Here is a 19,707-nt window from a genome sequence, read left to right as displayed (position 1 = left end):
GGCCTCATATTGGTCACACTCAAGATGACAGTTTTTGAAACATAACTCCAAAACTACACATGCAAAATGTCTAATAATGCCTGAAGAAATGCATCTTCGAGAGTTTTCCAGAAAAAAACCATTTGGTAAGGTTTGCAAAAACAAAATTTGATTTGTTACTCAATTTGACAGTAATGTACTTAGAATCCTGAGATAATGCGAAAAAAGCAATAAAAATGTATTCAAACATAATTCCTAATCCAAACGTGCAAAATGTCTAAAAATGCCTGTGATATTGAATACATGTGAGTTGTACTAGATACAGTTGTTTTTCAATGGTTTGCAAATACAAAAATGAGGTTTTACTCAATATGACTGTATACTGTAACACTCAATATGACAGTTATTTAAACATAACTCCTACACCACACATGAAAAATAGCTAGTAATGCCTGAAATAATGCATCTTTGGGAGTTTTACTTGAAACATATGCTTTTTTAAATCTTGCAAATGCAAAAAGTAGTTTTTTACTCAATATGACTATAATAGTCTTAGAATCCTGAGATAATGCGAAAAAAGCAATAAAAATGTATCCAAACATAACTTCTAAACAACAAATGCAAAATGGCTAATAATGCCTAGAGATATGTATTTTGGTTAGTTGTACTAGAAAAATGATCTTTTGTAAGGTTTGCAAAGACACAAGCTAGTTTTTTTTTCAATATAACAATGTAACTGTCATACTAAATATGAAAAGTTTATAATCATAACTCCAAAACCAAATATGACATTTGTCTTAAAAAGCCTTTAATATTGAATTTATGTAAGTTTTAGCAGAATCAGGTATTTTGGAAAGAATCACAAATACAAATATTAGATTTTCCTGGCCTCATATTGGTCACACTCAAAATGACAGTTTTTGAAACATAACTCCAAAAACACACATGCAAAATGTCTAATAATGCCTGAAGAAATGCATCTTCGAGAGTTTTCCTGAAAAAAAAACATTTGGTAAGGTTTGCAAAAACAAAATTTGATTTGTTACTCTATTTGACAGTAATGTAATTAGAATCCTGAGATAATGCGAAAAAAGCAATAAAAATGTATTCAAACATAATTCCTAATCCAAACGTGCAAAATGTCTAAAAAGGCCTGTGATATTGAATACATGTGAGTTTTACTAGATACAGTTGTTTTTAAATGGTTTGCAAATACAAAAATGAGGTTTTACTCAATATGACTGTATACTGTAACACTCAATATGACAGTTATTTAAACATAACTCCTACACCACACATGAAAAATGGCTAATAATGCCTGAAATAATGCATCTTTGGGAGTTTTACTCGAAACATATGCCTTTTTAAATTTTGCAAATGCAAAAAGTTGTTTTTTACTCAATATGACAATAATGTTCTTAGAATCCTGAGATAATGCGAAAAAAGCAATACAAATGTATTCAAACATAACTTATAAACAACACATGCAAAATGGCTAATAATGCCTAGAGATATGTTTTTTTTTGTTGGTTGTACTAGAAAAATGATCTTTTGTAAGGTTTGCAAAGACACAAATTAGTTTTTTTATTCAATATAACAGTGTAACTGTCATACTAAATATGAAAGGTTTATAATCATAACTCCAAAACCAAATATGAAATTTGTCTTAAAAAGCCTTTAATATTGAATTTATGTGAGTTTTAGCAGAATCAGGTATTTTGGAAAGAATCACAAATACAAATATTAGATTTTACTGGCCTCATATTGGTCACACTCAAAATGACAGTTTTTGAAACATAACTCCAAAAATACACATGCAAAATGTCGAATAATGCCTGAAGAAATGCATCTTCGAGAGTTTTCCAGAAAAAAAACATTTGGTAAGGTTTGCAAAAACAAAATTTGATTTGTTACTCAATTTGACAGTAATGTACTTAGAATCCTGAGATAATGCGAAAAAAGCAATAAAAATGTATTCAAACATAATTCCTAATCCAAACGTGCAAAATGTCTAAAAATGCCTGTGATATTGAATACATGTGAGTTTTACTAGATACAGTTGTTTTTCAATGGTTTGCAAATACAAAAATGAGGTTTTACTCAATATAACTGTATACTGTAACACTCAATATGACAGTTATTTAAACATAACTCCTACACCACACATGAAAAATAGCTAATAATGCCTGAAATAATGCATCTTTGGGAGTTTTACTTGAAACATATGCTTTTTTAAACCTTGCAAATGCAAAAAGAAGTTTTTTACTCAATATGACTATAATTGTCTTAGAATCCTGAGATAATGTGAAAAAAGCAATAAAAAGGTATTCAAACATAACTTCTAAACAACAAATGCAAAATGGCTAATAATGCCTAAAGATATGTATTTTGGTTAGTTGTACTAGAAAAATGATCTTTTGTAAGGTTTGCAAAGACACAAGTTAGTTGTTTTTGTTTTTCAATATAACAGTGTAACTGTCATACTAAATATAAATGATAAATAAATGTGTTGTACTTGTATAGCGCTTTTCTACCTTCAAGGTACTCAAAGCGCTTTGACACAACTTCCACATTTACCCATTCACACACACATTCACACACTGATGGAGGGAGCTGCCATGCAAGGCGCCAACCAGCACCCATCAGGAGCAAGGGTGAAGTGTCTTACTCAGGACACAACGGACGTGACGAGGTTGGTACTAGGTGGGATTTGAGCCCGGGACCCTCGGGTTGCGCACGGCCACTCTCACACTGCGCCACGCCGTCCTCATGAAAGGTTTATAATCATAATTCCAAAACCAAATATGACATTTGTCTTAAAAAGCCTTTAATATTGAATTTATGTAAGTTTTAGCAGAATCAGGTATTTTGGAAAGAATCACAAATACAAATATTAGATTTTACTGGCCTCATATTGGTCACACTCAAAATTACAGTTTTTGAAACATAACTCCAAAAATACACATGCAAAATATCTAATAATGCCTGAAGAAATGCATCTTCGAGAGTTTTCCTGAAAAAAAAAAACATTTGGTAAGGTTTGCAAAAACAAAATTTGATTTGTTACTCAATTTGACAGTAATGTACTTGGAATCCTGAGATAATGCGAAAAAAGCAACAAAAATGTATTCAAACATAATTCCTAATCCAAACGTGCAAAAGGTCTAAAAATGCCTGTGATATTGAATACATGTGAGTTTTACTAGATACAGTTGTTTTTCAATGGTTTGCAAATACAAAAATGAGGTTTTACTCAATATGACTGTATACTGTAACACTCAATATGACAGTTATTTAAACATAACTCCTCACCACACATGAAAAATGGCTAATAATGCCTAAAATAATGCATCTTTGGGAGTTTTACTCGGAACATATGCTTTTTTAAATCTTGCAAATGCAAAAAGTGTTTTTTACTCAATATGACTATAATGTTCTTAGAATCCTGAGATAATGCAAAAAAGCAATACAAAAGTTTTCAAACATAACTTTTAAACAACACATGCAAAACGGCTAATAATTCCTAGAGATATGTATCTTTGTTAGTTGTAGTAGAAAAATTATATTTTGTAGGGCTCACTTGGAAAACAAAATCCTATTTGTATGGTTAGTTTACTCTAAATTTCTACTATAATTTTTCAATTTTTTTAAATAGGTTATAAATCTGTAGAATTGAAGACATTATCTGTAAATTAAAAAAACGCCTGTTATTTTAAGTAATATGCCAGTAATGACAAACTATGTATATTCCTATTTTTTTTACAGAAAAATACCAAATTATTTATACATATTATTTTCTGTTTTCTCAAATTACTTTCAATTTCTTGTAAAATTACAGTAATTAACTTTAATTAAATATGTAGCTTGTTATATGAAAGTATTTGCTCATACTAACAATCTAACAGTTTTATATGTAATTTTAAGGTAAATCAAATGTTTTCAATATTTATGTGTATTTTCACATTCAAGTCGAAAAATATATGTAGCCTCTTATAAAAGGTATATGCTCAAACTGTAATATGACGTACATGAAATACTGCAAGAGATTCTTAATCAACAGTCAACAGCCGTACAGATCATACTGACGGTGGCCGTACAAACAACTTTAACAATGTTACAAATATGCGCCACACTGTGGAGCCACATCAATCAAGACTGACAAACACATTTCAGGAGAACATCGTCACCGTAACACAACATTAACACAACAGAAACAATTCCTAGAATTCCATGTGTTACAATATACACCCCCACCACCTAACCCCGCCCAGCTCAACCAACGCACGGAGGGGGGCGGTGATGTTTTGGGGCACGGGGTTGGGTGGTAGCGGGATTGTAGCCCGGAAGAGTCAGCGCTGCTTGGGCTTCTGGGTATTTGTTATGTTGTTTTTATGTTTTATTACAGTGAGGATGTTTTCCTGAAATGTGTTTATCATTCTTGTTCGATGTGGGTTCACAGTGTGGTGCATATTTGTAACAGTGTTAAAGTTGTTTGTACAGCCACCGTCAGTGTGACCTGTGTGGCTGTTGACCAAGTATATTTTGCAGTCACTTTTCAAATGAACGACGAAACCGTGCTCATCACATGCCTCAATTGGCACGCTGATGATTTGATGAATGAGCGTTCAATAAAACCCACCACGGTATTACGTGTCATATTCGCCCGGCCAAATTTTGAGTCAACCCTACATGAGGGTCAGTGAAATTCTCGTGGTGAAATGATAGGAATGGTAAGTATGTCGCTAGGGTGGGATAGCCATTCATGCAAGGTTAACCCACTTTGTATCAATTTCCTGCATCCAGTGGCCCCCCGCTAAAGTCAATGAGACACCCCTGATCCAACAATTCAGAAAAAATCTGTTAAACAATGGTATTTTTCTGTGGAATCGCCAGCATTGTCACTTCACTAAAGGTGGTTGATCGTAATAATTTGGAAAAACTCTTTAGAATAAAGATATTTTTCTGCAGAACTGTTTGCATCGTCACTTTATTAAAGGTGGTTGATCTTAATAATTTAGTAAAAATCTGTAAAATTACGATATTTCACCCCAAAACGTTTCATGAAAATTTCTGTAAATATAATATTTTTGATCATTATTTGGTTTACAATGTTTTACTTTAGTTTTATGGTTTTTGTTTGGCAGCCGTCGCTGCCAGTAAATGACCGTTTTTTTACAAAATTTATTTTTACAGTGTTTGCAAAGATAAAAGTTAGTTTTTTGTATTCAATATAACAGTAAAACTGTCATACTAAATATGAAAGGTTAATAAACATAACTCCAAAACCAAACATGAAATCCGTCTAAAAAAGCCTGTAATATTGACTTTATGTGAGTTTTACCTGAATTAGGTATTTTGGAAAGGTTCACAAATACAAAAATTTGGTTTTACTGGCCTCACATTGGTGACACTCAATAAGACAGTTTTTGAACCCTATCTCCAAAAATACACATGCAAAATTACAAAAAAATGCCTGAAGAAATGTATCTTTGTGAGTTTTACTGGATAAAAAAAAAAACATTTTGTAAGGGTTGCAAAAACAAAAAGAAATGTTTTGTAATGTTAATGTAATTTTAAGGTAAATTATTTTTTTTTAATATTTATGTGTATTTTCACATTCAATGAGAAAAATATATGTAGCCTCTTATAAAAGGTTTATGCTCAAACTAACATTTACATTTTTTTCCCTGTAATATGACATACATGAGTGACTGCAAGACATACTTAATCAACAGTCAATAGCCTTACAGATCACACTGACGGTGGCCGTACAAACAACTTTAACAATGTTACAAATATGCGCCACATTGTGGAGCCACATCAAACAAGAATGACAAACACATTTCAGGAGAACATCTTCACCGTAACACAACATTAACACAACAGAAACAATACCCAGTATTCCATGTGTTACAATATACACCCCCACCACCTAACCCGCCCAGCTCAACCAACGCACGGAGGGGGGCGGTGATGTTTTGGGGCGCGGGGTTGGGTGGTAGCAGGGGTGTAGCCCGGAAGAGTCAGCGCTGCATGGGCTTGTGGGTATTTGTTATGTTATGTTGTTTTTATGTTTTGTTACAGTGAGGATGTTTTCCTGAAATGTGTTTATCATTCTTGTTCGATGTGGATTCACAGTGTGGTGCATATTTGTAACAGTGTTAAAGTTGTTTGTACAGCCACCAGCAGTGTGACCTGTGTGGCTGTTGACCAAGTATGTCTTGCAGTCACTATCACATGCATGACAATACCGTGCACATCACACTCATCAGTAGGCATGCTAATGATTTGGTGAATGAGCGTATAAAAAGTCACCCGGCCAGACTTTGGGTCAATCCTACATGAGGGTCAGTAAAATTCTCACAGTGAAATGGTAGGATCAGTAAGTATGTTGCTAGGGTGGGGTAGCCATTCATGCAAGGTGAATCCACTTTGCATCAAGTTCCTGTATCCAGTGGCCCCCCACTAAAGTCAATGAGACACCCCTGATCCTAACTATTCAGAAAAAATCTGTAAAACAATGGTATTTTTCTGAGGAACCGCCAGCATTGTCACTTCACTAAAGGTGGTTGATCGTAATAATTTGGAAAAACTCTTTAGAATAAAGGTATTTTTCTGCAGAACTGTTTGCATCGTCACTTTATTAAAGGTGGTTGATCTTAATAATTTAGTAAAAATCTGTAAAATTATGATATTTCACCCCAAAACGTTTCATGAATATATCTGTAAATGTAATATGTTTGATCATTATTTGGTTTACAATGTTTTACTTTAGTTTTATGGTTTTTGTTTGGCAGCCATAGCTGCCAGTAAATGACCGTTTTTTTACAAAATTGATTTCTACAGTGTTTGCAAAGATAAAAGTTAGTTTTTTTTATTCAATATAACAGTAAAACTGTCATACTAAATATGAAAGGTTAATAAACATAACTCCAAAACCAAACATGAAATCTGTCTAAAAAAGCCCGTAATGTTGACTTTATGTGAGTTTTACCTGAATTAAGTATTTTGGAAAGGTTCACAAATACAAAAAATTTGTTTTACTTGCCTCACATTGGTCACACTCAATAAGACAGTTTTTGAACCCTATCTCCAAAAATACACATGCAAAATTACAAAAAAATGCCTGAAGAAATGTATCTTTGTGAGTTTTACTGGATAAAAAAACATTTTGTAAGGGTTGCAAAAACAAAAATAAATATTATACCCAATTTGACAGTAATGTACTTAAAATCCTGAGATAATGCAAAAAGAGCAATAAAAATGTATTCCAACATAATTCCTAATCCAAACGTGCAAAATGTCTAAAAATGCCTGTGATATTGAATCCATGTGAGTTTTACTAGATACAGTTGATTTTCTATGGTTTACAAAATCAAAAATGAGGTTTTACTCAATATGACTGTATACTGTAACACTCAATATGACAGTTATTTAAACATAACTCCTACACCACACATGGCTAATAATGCCTGAAATAATGCATCTTTGGGAGTTTTACTCGAAACGATTGCTTTTTTAAATCTTTGCAATGCAAAAAATTGTTGTTTTATTCAATATGACAATAATGTTCTTGGAATCCTGAGATAATGCGAAAAAAGCAATAAAAATGTATTCAAACATAACTTCTAAACAACACATGCAAAATGGCTAATGATAGCTAGAGATATGTTTTTTTTGTTAGTTGTACTAGAAAAATGATCTTTTGTAAGGTTTGCAAAGACACAAGTTAGTTTTTTTATTCAATATAACAGTGTAACTGTCATACTAAATATGAAAGGTTTATAATCATAACTCCAAAACCAAATATGACATTTGTCTTAAAAATCCTTTAATATTGAATTTATGTAAGTTTTAGCAGAATCAGGTATTTTGGAAAGAATCACAAATACAAATATTAGATTTTACTGGCCTCATATTGGTCACACTCAAAATGACAGTTTTTGAAACATAACTCCAAAAATACACATGCAAAATGTCTAATAATGCCTGAAGAAATGCATCTTCGAGAGTTTTCCTGAAAAAAAAAACATCTGGTAAGGTTTGCAAAAACAAAATTTGATTTGTTACTCAATTTGACAGTAATGTACTTAGAATCCTGAGATAATGCGAAAAAAAGCAATAAAAATGTATTCAAACATAATTCCTAATCCAAACATGCAAAATGTCTAAAAATGCCTGTGATATTGAATACATGTGAGTTTTACTAGATACAGTTTTTTTTCAATGGTTTGCAAATACAAAAATGAGGTTTTACTCAATATAACTGTATACTGTAACACTCAGTATGACAGTTATTTAAACATAACTCCTACACCACACATGAAAAATAGCTAATAATGCCTGAAATAATGCATCTTTGGGAGTTTTACTTGAAACATATGCTTTTTTAAACCTTGCAAATGCAAAAAGAAGTGTTTTACTCAATATGACTATAATAGTCTTAGAATCCTGAGATAATGTGAAAAAAGCAATAAAAAGGTATTCAAACATAACTTCTAAACAACAAATGCAAAATGGCTAATAATGCCTAGAGATATGTATTTTGGTTAATTGTACTAGAAAATTGATCTTTGGTAAGGTTTGCAAAGACACAAGTTAGTTTTTTTTTTTTCAATATAACAGTGTAACTGTCATACTAAATATGAAAGGTTTATAATCATAACTCCAAAACAAAATATGACATTTGTCTTAAAAAGCCTTTAATATTGAATTTATGTAAGTTTTAGCAGAATCAGGTATTTTGGAAAGAATCACAAATACAAATATTAGATTTTACTGGCCTCATATTGGTCACACTCAAAATGACAGTTTTTGAAACATAACTCCAAAAATACACATGCAAAATGTCTAATAATGCCTGAAGAAATATATCTTCGAGAGTTTTCCTGAAAAAAAAACATCTGGTAAGGTTTGCAAAAACAAAATTTGATTTGTTACTCAATTTGACAGTAATGTACTTAGAATCCTGAGATAATGCGAAAAAAGCAATAAAAATGTATTCAAACATAATTCCTAATCCAAACGTGCAAAATGTCTAAAAATGCCTAGGGATATGTATTTTTGTTAGTTGTACTAGAAAAATGATCTTTTGTAAGGTTTGCAAAGACACAAGTTAGTTTTTTTATTCAATATAACAGTGTAACTGTCATACTAAATATGAAAGGTTTATAATCATAACTCCAAAACCAAATATGACATTTGTCTTAAAAAGCCTTTAATATTGAATGTATGTAAGTTTTTGCAGAATCAGGTATTTTGGAAAGAATGACAAATACAAATATTAGGTTTTACTGGCCTCATATTGGTCACACTCAAAATGACAGTTTTTGAAACATAACTCCAAAAATACACATGCAAAATGTCTAATAATGTCTGAAGAAATGCATCTTCGAGAGTTTTCCTGAAAAAAAAAACATTTGGTAAGGTTTGCAAAAACAAATTTGATTTTTACTCAATTTGACAGTAATGTACTTAGAATCCTGAGATAATGCGAAAAAAGCAATAAAAATGTATTCAAACATAACTTCTAAACAACACATGCAAAATGTCTAAAAATGCCTGTGATATTGAAAACATGTGAGTTGTACTAGATACAGTTGTTTTTCAATGGTTTGCAAATACAAAAATGAGGTTTTACTCAATATGACTGTATACTGTAACACTCAATATGACAGTTATTTAAACATAACTCCTACACCACACATGAAAAATGGCTAATAATGCCTGAAATAATGCATCTTTGGGAGTTTTACTCGAAACATATGCTTTTTTAAATCTTGCAAATGCAAAAAGTAGTTTTTTACTCATTATGACTATAATAGTCTTAGAATCCTGAGATAATGCGAAAAAAGCAATAAAAATGTATTCAAACATAACTTCTAAACAACACATGCAAAATGGCTAATAATGCCTAGGGATATGTATTTTTGTTAGTTGTACTAGAAAAATGATCTTTTGTAAGGTTTGCAAAGACACAAGTTAGTTTTTTTTTTCAATATAACAGTGTAACTGTCATACTAAATATGAAAGGTTTATAATAATAACTCCAAAACCAAATTGGACATTTGTCTTAAAAAGCCTTTAATATTGAATTTATGTAAGTTTTAGCAGAATCAGGTATTTTGGAAAGAATGACAAATACAAATATTAGGTTTTACTGGCCTCATATTGGTCACACTCAAAATGACAGTTTTTGAAACATAACTCCAAAAATACACATGCAAAATGTCTAATAATGCTTGAAGAAATATATCTTCGAGAGTTTTCCTGAAAAAAAAAACATTTGGTAAAGTTTGTGAAAAAAAAATTTGATTTGTTACTCAATTTGACAGTAATGTACTTAGAATCCTGAGATAATGCGAAAAAAGCAATAAAAATGTATTCAAACATAATTCCTAATTCAAACGTGCAAAATGTCTGAAAATGCCTGTGATATTGAATACATGTGAGTTTTACTAGATACAGTTGTTTTTCAATGGTTTGCAAATACAAAAATGAGGTTTTACTCAATATGACTGTATACTGTAACACTCAATATGACAGTTATTTAAACATAACTCCTACACCACACATGAAAAATGGCTAATAATGCCTGAAATAATGCATCTTTGGGAGTTTTACTCGAAACATATGCTTTTTTAAATCTTGCAAATGCAAAAAGTAGTTTTTTTACTCAATATGACTATAATAGTCTTAGAATCCTGAGATAATGCGAAAAAAGCAATAAAAATGTATTCAAACATAACTTCTAAACAACAAATGCAAAATGGCTAATAATGCCTAGAGATATGTATTTTGGTTAGTTGTACTAGAAAAATGATCTTTTGTAAGGTTTGCAAAGACACAAGTTAGTTTTTTTTATTCAATATAACAGTGTAACTGTCATACTAAATATGGAAGGTTTATAATCATAACTCCAAAACCAAATATGACATTTGTCTTAAAAAGCCCTTAATATTGAATTTATGTAAGTTTTAGCAAAATCAGGTATTTTGGAAAGAATCACAAATACAAATATTAGATTTTACTGGCCTCATATTGGTCACACTCAAAATGACAGTTTTTGAAACATAACTCCAAAAATACACATGCAAAATGTCTAATAATGCCTGAAGAAATGCATCTTCGAGAGTTTTCCAGAAAAAAAAAAATTGGTAAGGTTTGCAAAAACAAAATTTGATTTGTTACTCAATTTGACAGTACTATACATTAGAATCCTGAGATAATGCGAAAAAAGCAATAAAAATGTATTCAAACATAATTCCTAATCCAAACGTGCAAAATGTCTAAAAATGCCTGTGATATTGAATACATGTGAGTTTTACTAGATGCAGTTGTTTTTCAATGGTTTGCAAATACAAAAATGAGGTTTTACTCAATATGACTGTATACTGTAACACTCAATATGACAGTTATTTAAACATAACTCCTACACCACACATGAAAAATGGCTAATAATGCCTGAAATAATGCATCTTTGGGAGTTTTACTCGAAACATATGCTTTTTTAAATCTTGCAAATGCAAAAAGTTGTTTTTTTACTCAATATGACTATAATAGTCTTAGAATCCTGAGATAATGCGAAAAAAGCAATAAAAATGTATTCAAACATAACTTCTAAACAACACATGCAAAATGGCTAATAATGCCTAGAGATATGTTTTTTTGTTAGTTGTACTAGAAACATGATCTTTTGTAAGGTTTGCAAAGACACAAGTTAGTTTTTTTATTCAATTTAACTGTGTAACTGTCATCCTAAATATGAAAGGTTTATAATCATAACTCCAAAACCAAATATGAAATTTGTCTTAAAAAGCCTGTAATATTGAATTTATGTGAGTTTTAGCAGAATAAGGTATTTTGGAAAGAATCACAAATACAAATATTAGATTTTACTGGCCTCATATTGGTCACACTCAAAATGACAGTTTTTGAAACATAACTCCAAAAATACACATGCAAAATGTCTAATAATGCCTGAAGAAATGCATCTTCGAGAGTTTTCCAGAAAAAAAACATTTGGTAAGGTTTGCAAAAAAAAAATTTGATTTGTTAGTCAATTTGACAGTAATGTACTTAAAATCCTGAGATAATGCGAAAAAAGCAATAAAAATGTATTCAAACATAATTCCTAATCCAAACGTGCAAAATGTCTAAAAATGCCTGTGATATTGAATACATGTGAGTTTTACTAGATACAGTTGTTTTTCAATGGTTTGCAAATACAAAAATGAGGTTTTACTCAATATGACTGTATACTGTAACACTCAATATGACAGTTATTCAAACATAACTCCTACACCACACATGAAAAATGGCTAATAATGCCTGAAATAATGCATCTTTGGGAGTTTTACTCGAAACATATGCTTTTTTAAATCTTGCAAATGCAAAAAGTAGTTTTTTACTCAATATGACTATTATAGTCTTAGAATCCTGAGATAATGCGAAAAAAGCAATAAAGATGTATTCAAACATAACTTCTAAACAACACATGCAAAATGGCTAATAATGCCTAGAGATATGTATTTTGGTTAGTTGTACTAGAAAAATTATCTTTCGTAAGGTTTGCAAAGACACAAGTTAGTTTTTTTATTCAATATAACAGTGTAACTGTCATACTAAATATGAAAGGTTTTTAATCATAACTCCAAAACCAAATATGAAATTTGTGTTAAAAAAAAACTCTAATATTGAATTTATGTGAGTTTTAGCAGAATCAGGTATTTTGGAAAGAATCACAAATACAAATATTAGATTTTACTGGCCTCATATTGGTCACACTCAAAATGACAGTTTTTGAAACATAACTCCAAAAATACACATGCAAAATGTCTAATAATGCCCAAAGAAAAGCATCTTCGAGAGTTTTCCAGAAAAAAAACATTTGGTAAGGTTTGCAAAAACAAAATTTGATTTGTTACTCAATTTGACAGTAATGTACCTAGAATCCTGAGATAATGCGAAAAAAGCAATACAAATGTATTCAAACATAATTCCTAATCCAAACGTGCAAAATGTCTAAAAATGCCTGTGATATTGAATACATGTGAGTTTTACTAGATACAGTTGTTTTTCAATGGTTTGCAAATACAAAAATGAGGTTTTACTCAATATGACTGTATACTGTAACACTCAATATGACAGTTATTCAAACATAACTCCTACACCACACATGAAAAATGGCTAATAATGCCTGAAATAATGGATCTTTGGGAGTTTTACTCGAAACATATGCTTTTTTAAATCTTGCAAATGCAAAAAGTAGTTTTTTACTCAATATGACTATTATAGTCTTAGAATCCTGAGATAATGCGAAAAAAGCAATAAAAATGTATTCAAACATAACTTCTAAACAACACGTGCAAAATGGCTAATAATGCCTAGAGACATGTTTTTTTGTTAGTTGTACTAGAAAAATTATCTTTTGTAAGGTTTGCAAAGACACAAGTTAGTTTTTTTATTCAATATAACAGTGTAACTGTCATACTAAATATCAAAGTTTATAATCATAACTCCAAAACCAAATATGACATTTGTCTTAAAAAGCCTTTAATATTGAATTTATGTAAGTTTTAGCAGAATCAGGTATTTTGGAAAGAATCACAAATACAAATATTAGGTTTTTACTGGCCTCATATTGGTCACACTCAAAATGACAGTTTTTGAAACATAACTCCAAAAATACACATGCAAAATGTCTAATAATGCCTGAAGAAATATATCTTTGAGAGTTTTCCAGAAAAAAAAAATTATCTGGTAAGGTTTGCAAAAAAATAATTTGATTTGTTACTCAATTTGACAGTAATGTACTTAGAATCCTGAGATAATGCGAAAAAACAATAAAAATGTATTCAAACATAATTCCTAATCCAAACGTGCAAAATGTCTAAAAAAACCTGTGATATTGAATACATGTGAGTTTTACTAGATACAGTTGTTTTTCAATGGTTTGCAAATACAAAAATGAGGTTTTACTCAATATGACTGTATACTGTAACACTCAATATGACAGTTATTTAAACATAACTCCTACACCACACATGAAAAATGGCTAATAATGCCTGAAATAATGCATCTTTGGGAGTTTTACTCGAAACATATGCTTTTTTAAATCTTGCAAATGCAAAAAGTTGTTTTTTTACTCAATATGACTATAATAGTCTTAGAATCCTGAGATAATGCGAAAAAAGCAATAAAAATGTATTCAAACATAACTTCTAAACAACACATGCAAAATGGCTAATAATGCCTAGAGATATGTTTTTTTGTTAGTTGTACTAGAAACATGATCTTTTGTAAGGTTTGCAAAGACACAGGTTAGTTTTTTTATTCAATTTAACTGTGTAACTGTCATCCTAAATATGAAAGGTTTATAATCATAACTCCAAAACCAAATATGAAATTTGTCTTAAAAAGCCTTTAATATTGAATTTATGTGAGTTTTAGCAGAATCAGGTATTTTGGAAAGAATCACAAATACAAATATTAGATTTTACTGGCCTCATATTGGTCACACTCAAAATGACAGTTTTTGAAACATAACTCCAAAAATACACATGCAAAATGTCTAATAATGCCCGAAGAAAAGCATCTTCGAGAGTTTTCCAGAAAAAAAACATTTGGTAAGGTTTGCAAAAACAAAATTTGATTTGTTACTCAATTTGACAGTAATGTACTTAGAATCCTGAGATAATGCGAAAAAAGCAATACAAATGTATTCAAACATAATTCCTAATCCAAACGTGCAAAATGTCTAAAAATGCCTGTGATATTGAATACATGTGAGTTTTACTAGATACAGTTGTTTTTCAATGGTTTGCAAATACAAAAATGAGGTTTTACTCAATATGACTGTATACTGTAACACTCAATATGACAGTTATTCAAACATAACTCCTACACCACACATGAAAAATGGCTAATAATGCCTGAAATAATGGATCTTTGGGAGTTTTACTCGAAACATATGCTTTTTTAAATCTTGCAAATGCAAAAAGTAGTTTTTTACTCAATATGACTATTATAGTCTTAGAATCCTGAGATAATGCGAAAAAAGCAATAAAAATGTATTCAAACATAACTTCTAAACAACACGTGTAAAATGGCTAATAATGCCTAGAGACATGTTTTTTTGTTAGTTGTACTAGAAAAATTATTTTTTGTAAGGTTTGCAAAGACACAAGTTAGTTTTTTTATTCAATATAACAGTGTAACTGTCATACTAAATATGAAAGTTTATAATCATAACTCCAAAACCAAATATGAAATCTGTCTTAAAAAGCCTTTAATATTTAATTTATGTAAGTTTTAGCAGGATAAGGTATTTTGGAAAGAATCACAAATACAAATATTAGATTTTACTGGCCTCATATTGGTCACGCTCAAAATGACAGTTTTTGAAACATAACTCCAAAAATACACATGCAAAATGTCTAATAATGCCTGAAGAAATGCATCTTCGAGAGTTTTCCAGAAAAAAAAAATTTGGTAGGGTTTGCAAAAACAAAATTTGATTTGTTACTCAATTTGACAGTACTATATTTAGAATCCTGAGATAATGCGAAAAAGCAATAAAAATGTATTCAAACATAATTCCTAATCCAAACGTGCAAAATTTCTAAATATGCCTGTGATATTGAATACATGTGAGTTTTACTAGATGCAGTTGTTTTTCAATGGTTTGCAAATACAAAAATGAGGTTTTACTCAATATGACTGTATACTGTAACACTCAATATGACAGTTATTTAAACATAACTCCTACACCACACATGAAAAATGGCTAATAATGCCTGAAATAATGCATCTTTGGGAGTTTCACTCGAAACATATGCTTTTTTAAATCTTGCAAATGCAAAAAGTAGTTTTTTACTAAATATGACTATAATAGTCTTAGAATCCTTAGATAATGCGAAAAAAGCAATAAAAATGTATTCAAACATAACTTCTAAACAACAAATGCAAAATGGCTAATAATGCCTAGAGATATGTATTTTGGTTAGTTGTACTAGAAAAATGATCTTTGTAAGGTTTGCAAAGACATAAGTTAGTTATTTTTTCAATATAACAATGTAACTGTCATACTAAATATGAAAGGTTTATAATCATAACTCCAAAACCAAATATGACATTTGTCTTAAAAAGCCTTTAAAATTGAATTTATGTAAGTTTTAGCAGAATCAGGTATTTTGGAAAAAATCACAAATACAAATATTAGATTTTACTGGCCTCATATTGGTCACACTCAAAATGACAGTTTTTGAAACATAACTCCAAAAATACACATGCAAAATGTCTAATAATGCCTGAAGAAATGCATCTTCGAGAGTTCTCCTGAAAAAAAACACATTTGGTAAGGTTTGAAAAAACAAAATTTGATTTGTTACTCAATTGACAGTAATGTACTTAGAATCCTGAGATAATGCGAAAAAAGCAATAAAAATGTATTCAAACATAATTCCTAATCCAAACGTGCAAAAATGTCTAAAAATGCCTGTGATATTGAATACATGTGAGTTTTACTAGATACAGTTTGTTTTTCAATGGTTTGCAAATACAAAAATGAGGTTTTACCTCAATATGACTGTATACTGTAACACTCAATATGACAGTTATTTAAACATAACTCCTACACCACACATGAAAAATGGCTAATGATGCCTGAAATAATGCATCTTTGGGGAGTTTTACTCGAAACATATGCTTTTTTAAATCTTGCAAATGCAAAAAGTAGTTTTTTTACTCAATATGACTATAATAGTCTTAGAATCCTGAGATAATGCGAAAAAAGCAATAAAAATGTATTCAAACATAACTTCTAAACAACAAATGCAAAATGGCTAATAATGCCTAGAGATATGTATTTTGGTTAGTTGTACTAGAAAAATTATCTTTTGTAAGGTTTGCAAAGACACAAGTTGTTTTTTTTATTCAATTTAACAGTGTAACTGTCATCCTAAATATGAAAAGTTTATAATCATAACTCCAAAACCAAATATGAAATTTGTCTTAAAAAGCCTTTAATATTGAATTTATGTGAGTTTTAGCAGAATCAGGTATTTTGGAAAGAATCACAAATACAAATATTAGATTTTACTGGCCTCATATTGGTCACACTCAAAATGACAGTTTTTGAAACATAACTCCAAAAATACACATGCAAAATGTCTAATAATGCCTGAAGAAATGCATCTTCGAGAGTTTTCCAGAAAAAAAACATTTGGTAAGGTTTGCAAAAAAAATATTTGATTTGTTAGTCAATTTGACAGTAATGTACTTAGAATCCTGAGATAATGCGAAAAAAGCAATAAAAATGTATTCAAACATAATTCCTAATCCAAACGTGCAAAATGTCTAAAAATGCCTGTGATATTGAATACATGTGAGTTTTACTAGATACAGTTGTTTTTCAATGGTTTGCAAATACAAAAATGAGGTTTTACTCAATATGACTGTATACTGTAACACTCAATATGACAGTTATTCAAACATAACTCCTACACCACACATGAAAAATGGCTAATAATGCCTGAAATAATGCATCTTTGGGAGTTTTACCTCGAAACATATGCTTTTTTAAATCTTGCAAATGCAAAAAGTAGTTTTTTACTCAATATGACTATTATAGTCTTAGAATCCTGAGATAATGCGAAAAAAGCAATAAAGATGTATTCAAACATAACTTCTAAACAACACATGCAAAATGGCTAATAATGCCTAGAGATATGTATTTTGGTTAGTTGTACTAGAAAAATTATCTTTTGTAAGGTTTGCAAAGACACAAGTTAGTTTTTTTTTCTTTATAACAATGTAACTGTCATACTAAATATGAAAGGTTTATAATCATAACTCCAAAACCAAATATGACATTTGTCTTAAAAAGCCTTTAATATTGAATTTATGTACGTTTTAGCAGAATCAGGTATTTTGGAAAGAATCACAAATACAAATATTAGATTTTACTGGCCTCATATTGGTCACACTCAAAATGACAGTTTTTGAAACATAACTCCAAAAATACACATGCAAAATGTCTAATAATGCCTGAAGAAATGCATCTTCGAGAGTTCTCCTGAAAAAAAAAACATTTGGTAAGGTTTGAAAAAACAAAATTTGATTCGTTACTCAATTTGACAGTAATGTACTTAGAATCCTGAGATAATGCGAAAAAAGCAATAAAAATGTATTCAAACATAATTCCTAATCCAAACGTGCAAAATGTCTAAAAATGCCTGTGATATTGAATACATGTGAGTTTTACTAGATACAGTTGTTTTTCAATGGTTTGCAAATACAAAAATGAGGTTTTACTCAATATGACTGTATACTGTAACACTCAATATGACAGTTATTTAAACATAACTCCTACACCACACATGAAAAATGGCTAATGATGCCTGAAATAATGCATCTTTGGGAGTTTTACTCGAAACATATGCTTTTTTAAATCTTGCAAATGCAAAAAGTTGTTTTTTTACTCAATATGACTATAATAGTCTTAGAATCCTGAGATAATGCGAAAAAAGCAATAAAAATGTATTCAAACATAACTTCTAAACAACAAATGCAAAATGGCTAATAATGCCTAGAGATATGTATTTTGGTTAGTTGTACTAGAAAAATTATCTTTTGTAAGGTTTGCAAAGACACAAGTTGTTTTTTTTATTCAATTTAACAGTGTAACTGTCATCCTAAATATGAAAAGTTTTTAATCATAACTCCAAAACCAAATATGAAATTTGTCTTAAAAAGCCTTTAATATTGAATTTATGTGAGTTTCAGCAGAATCAGGTATTTTGGAAAGAATCACAAATAGAAATATTAGATTTTACTGGCCTCATATTGGTCACACTCAAAATGACAGTTTTTGAAACATAACTCCAAAAATACACATGCAAAATGTCTAATAATGCCTGAAAAAATGCATCTTTGAGAGTTTTCCTGAAAAAAAACATTTGGTAAGGTTTGCAAAAACAAAATTTGATTTGTTACTCAATTTTACAGTAATGTACTTAGAATCCTGAAATAATGCGAACAAAGCAATAAAAATGTATTCAAACATAATTCCTAATCCAAACGTGCAAAATGTCTAAAAATGCCTGTGATATTGAATACATGTGAGTTGTACTAGAGACAGTTGTTTTTCAATGGTTTGCAAATAAAAAAATGAGGTTTTACTCAATATGACTGTATACTGTAACACTCAATATGACAGTTATTTAAACATAACTCCTACACCACACATGAAAAATGGCTAATTATGCCTGAAATAATGCATCTTTTGGAGTTTTACTCGAAACATATGCTTTTTTAAATCTTGCAAATGCAAAAAGTAGTTTTTTACTCATTATGACTATAATAGTCTTAGAATCCTGAGATAATGCGAAAAAAGCAATAAAAATGTATTCAAACATAACTTCTAAACAACACATGCAAAATGGCTAATAATGCCTAGGGATATGTATTTTTGTTAGTTGTACTAGAAAAATGATCTTTTGTAAGGTTTGCAAAGACACAAGTTAGTTTTTTTATTCAATATAACAGTGTAACTGTCATACTAAATATGAAAGGTTTATAATCATAACTCCAAAACCAAATATGACATTTGTCTTAAAAAGCCTTTAATATTGAATTTATGTAAGTTTTTGCAGAATCAGGTATTTTGGAAAGAATGACAAATACAAATATTAGGTTTTACTGGCCTCATATTGGTCACACTCAAAA

Source organism: Nerophis ophidion, linkage group LG14, assembly GCF_033978795.1.
Source record: "Nerophis ophidion isolate RoL-2023_Sa linkage group LG14, RoL_Noph_v1.0, whole genome shotgun sequence".
Lineage (NCBI taxonomy): Eukaryota > Metazoa > Chordata > Actinopteri > Syngnathiformes > Syngnathidae > Nerophis > Nerophis ophidion.
The sequence above is the reverse complement of the archived record's forward strand: the minus strand, read 5'-3'. Positions refer to the sequence as shown.